Genomic DNA, 4,665 nt, shown 5'->3' with positions numbered 1-4,665 from the left:
TTCTTACTATCTACTTTCTTTGGCTGCCCATGACTCTTCTTAGTTTCCTATGTAAATGTTTCCTCTCAGTGAACTTTCTGTGGCTGTTTTGTCTCTTGCACCTGCCTCTTAGGTTCCTTAAATCTGGTTTAACTTTGTCCCCTTCTATTTGCACCTGCAATCTGACAAGAAGAACACCTGCACTTTGTCAAATTTCTTGTTATGATTCCTTATAGGGACATTTTTCCAGTACATTGGTACAGTAAATGCATTTGTACAGATTGATCTGAGCAAACAACTCTTCAGGAGAAAACAAATACATAAGTACACATATATTCCATAATATAGGTGTCCCATCTTTAATGTATCCACTGGAAGTTACCTATATAATATTCTTAACATAGTTATTAATTTAACAAATATTTACTGACTAAAAGGATATCATATAATATGATAATTAAAAGCTCATTCAGCACCATTGAAGCCAATTTTCCTTTCCTTTCCTTTTCTTTCCTTTCCTTTCTTTTCCTTTCTTCCCCCTTCCCTCTTTCATCTAATATGGCACATTGATATGATACCCTAAATAAAAATACCAAAAAACTTTGGATCTATATATCTTGCCAATAGGCAGATTTTTAAGTTCTATATAAATACATATGATATCTCATATATTTTGCATATTCTCTTCAATTTTTTCTCTTCTTTTTGTGTTTTTATTCATTATCTTCTTATTTTCTTATCCAGTATCTTCAAAGCATTACTTACTACTACAGTTCCAAACAAACTATACAGCCAAGTGGTGACAAATTATTTCAAAGAGTCTTACAGCATATTCTGAATAAAAAGAAAAATCACTAGGCTACAATTTTTGCTTTGGTGAGTGGCACATAACAAATAATATGAAAAATCCTTAGGACATGCCTGTCAGTAATTATTTTAAGTTCTACGTTCTGTCCATTTGTATAGTCTTGGATCCTAGAAACTGAGGAATTCAGTAACTTGTATTCACAAGTTATGAGAGGAGGCATAAAACTATGCTGGAACCAAAATAATGTATGAATATAGCAAACATGAACAAGGCAGATTCTACATTTTAAAAATGAGTCTGTAAGAATGGGAGAAGATCTTCACTAACCATACAATGGACAAAGGTCTCATATCTAAAATATATAAACAGCTCAAAAAATCGAATCACTCCAAAACTAATCTACAAAGAAACAAACATCCCATTAAAAGATGGGCCAAAGACTTAAAGAGAGTCTTGAAAAAAAAATAAAAATGGCCTATAGACACATGAAGAAATGCTCAACATCTCTGGTCATAAAAGAAATGCAAATCAAAACAACTCTAAGATTCATCCTTACTCCAGTTAGAATGGCCAGGATCAAGAAAACTAATAACAACAGATTATGGAGGGGATGTGGCCAGGAGGGATCACTACTACACTGTTGGTGGGAGTGCAAATTCATTCAACCCCTATGGAAAGCAGTATGACAGTTCCTCAAAAGACTAAACATACCCAGGCCACTGGATTTGGAGAGGGGGGGGGGGCGCAGAGACCCTGCTTTCCAACAGCGGGTGGGGTGCGCGGGAGTCTAGGAGCCAGCATCTGTCCCACTCAAATCTTGAGCCGGACACCCTCCAACTGGGAATCCCCAGCAAGACAGCACCAAGGGGCCCCCCCCCCACAGTCACAGACTCCTGGCCAAAGCAGGGGAAACACAGCAGGGAACTGAAGGGCCGACCAGCAGCCAAGCTCGCCTTCTGAGAATCAGAAAGGCCCAGCTTCGCCCTTAGAGCCCATGTCCTCGGCTGAGCCCCGCCCCTGGGAACAGAGCAGACACCAGCTGGCCTACCTGAGAATCCCTGGAAACTCCCAAACTCCAGACTCTTGGCCAGAGGCCGTCCCTGGAAGCAGAGCAGGAAAACCAACCATCTGCCCAGTGTGCTGAGACTGAACCATGCAGATCCAACCAACTGCCCACTGTGAGGCCACTGGTTGGGCTGAGAGCTAGTCCTGCAGCAGCATACAGCCTCTGGGAACAGGCCGAACACCTGCAAAAACTGCAAACTCTGACCTAGTCAGCAGAGGAATCAGTTTGGCCAAGAACCACAGGTTTACACAGATTTCAAAACCATCGGTCCCAATCTAAGTAGAGACTGCCACCTACTGACCACAGAGCGAACTACAACAACAATTCTCGATGCCTAGGAGAGCGCAAAGACGAATTATGACATACATAAATAATCGAAGTCCCACTCAAAGCCCAAAAGGAAATAAGAGCGAAGGGACAAGAGAGATGTCACCATCCTAAGAAATCACACCTGAAGAGACACGAAACATGACCCTATTCAAGGAGATGATTGTGGACATGGCTAAAGAGATTAAAACAGAATTCCAAAAACAATTCCAGAAACATAAGCAGGAAATCACCAAAGAGCTCCTCGAATTCAAAAGAGAAATGGAAGAAAAGATTAATACCCTCACAGCAGATATGATCAGCTCAGTGTCCACACTTCAAGTAAAAATGGAGGGTTTAAGCAGCAGATTGACTGAGATGGAGAATAGAATAACAGGAACAGAAGATAAAACACAAGAGCTGGAACAGAGAATCGCCACCTTGGAAAAATCAGTCAGAATCTACCAGAGAGAGCTCCAGGAACTGGCAGATGCAGCAAAGAAGTCTAATCTTCATATAATAGGGATTGAGGAGGAGGCAGAATTTCAGGACAAAGGAATGCAACAATTATTCACCAAAATCATACCAGAGAACTTCCCCAACTTCAAAAGGGAAAATACTCACATTATTGAAGGTTTCAGGACTCCAAACAGGCAATATTCTAGAAGGAACTCATCTAGACATATCATAGTAAAGACACTAAATGCTGCAAAAACAAAGGAAGAGCTATACTATAATGGGAAAAAAAATTCGAATTACAACAGATCTTTCCACGCAAACCCTAAACGCAAGAAAAGCTTGGGAAAACATCATTGATGTCCTGAAGACCAACAACTGCCAACCCAGACTGTAATATCCAGCAAAACTAGAATATTTTACTCCAAAGAGAAGCTTTATGAATACGTGCACACTAAACCAGCGTTACAAAAAATACTAATTAATCAAGAAGAAATTGTAGAACATCAAGAACCCCCATGAAGAAGCAAATATCTATAATTCACTAAACAGAAAAGGGGAAAAAAGAGAGAAGAAGAAACTTAGAAGTAAAAATAAATAGCGACAATGGACACTGACCACTTCTCCATAATTTCTCTAAATGTGAATGGTCTGAACAATCCAATCAAAAGACACAGAGCAGCAGACTGGATTAAGAAACACCACCCATCCGTATGTTGCCTCCAAGAGACCCACCTCACTGCCAAAGATAGAAACAAAATCCAAGTGAAAGGATGGAAATGAATTTTCCACTCCAATGCACCATGCAAAAAAAGCAGGAATAGCAATCTTAAATCTCCAACACAATTAACTTCTCAGTAAAATCAGTACATAAAGATAAAGACGGCCATTACATATTAGTAAAGAGTACAATCCATGCCCATAACATTACAGTTATAAACATTTACTCCCCCAACAGGGGAGCACCTGAATTCGTCAAACAAACTCTCTTAGAATTACAGAACAAGATAGACTCAAACACAATCATAGTGGGAGACTTCAATACACCACTCTCAACAAATGACAGGTCAACTCAACAAAAATTAAGCAAAGACACCATCGACTTAAACGACACCATGGCCCAGCTGGGCTTAACAGATATACACAGAGTCTTCCACCCAATGGGGAAACTTTTTACATTTTTCTCAGCAGCACATGGAACACACTCCAAAATAGATCATGTAATAGTTCCTACAGAAAACTTAAGCAGATACAAGAGGACTGATATAATCCCATGCATTCTATCAGACCACAGCGGAGTCAGACTAATTCTAAACAATGCAGTCAAAGACAAAAACATTCAATCACTTGGAAACTGAACAACACACTTCTGAATAACTCCTGGGTAACAGATCAGATCAGAAATGAAATTAAAAACTTCCTTGAATGTAATAACAATCAAGAAACATCACAAAGGACCTTATGGGAAACAGCAAAGGCAGTTTTTTTTTTGTTTGTTTGTTTTACCTATGGCCACCTAATCTTTGACAAGGGAGCCAAAAAAATAGAATGGAAGAAAGATAGCCTCTTCAAAATGTGGTGCTGGCAGAACTGGTTAAGCACCTGCAGAAAACTAAAGTTGGATCCTTCTTTGTCACCCTGCATTAGAATTAACTCCAAATGGATCAAAGACCTGGAGGTAAAAGCTGACACACTGAAAACTCTACAGGAAGGAATAGGAGATACACTAGGCCTCCTTGGCACAGGTCGAAACTTTCTTAATAAGGACCAAGAATCACAACAAATCAGAGAAAGGCTGGATAAGTGGGACTGCATTAAACTGCAGAGCTTCTGTATGGCCAAGGCCATAGCTAGTAAATTAATTAGGAAGCCTACAGAATGGGAGATCTTCACCAACCATACAATGGACAAAGGCCTCATATCTAAAAATATATCAACAGCTCAAAAAATGGAATCACTCCAAAACTAATCTCCAAAGTAACAATCATCCCATTAAAAGATGGGCCAAAGACTTAAAGGGAATCTTCTCTGAAGAAGAAATAAAAATGGC

The sequence above is a fragment of the Megascapheus bottae genome, chromosome 4, assembly GCF_031878675.1.
Source record: "Megascapheus bottae isolate mThoBot1 chromosome 4, mThoBot2.hap1, whole genome shotgun sequence".
Taxonomy (NCBI): domain Eukaryota; kingdom Metazoa; phylum Chordata; class Mammalia; order Rodentia; family Geomyidae; genus Megascapheus; species Megascapheus bottae.
This window is presented reverse-complemented; position numbering follows the sequence as displayed.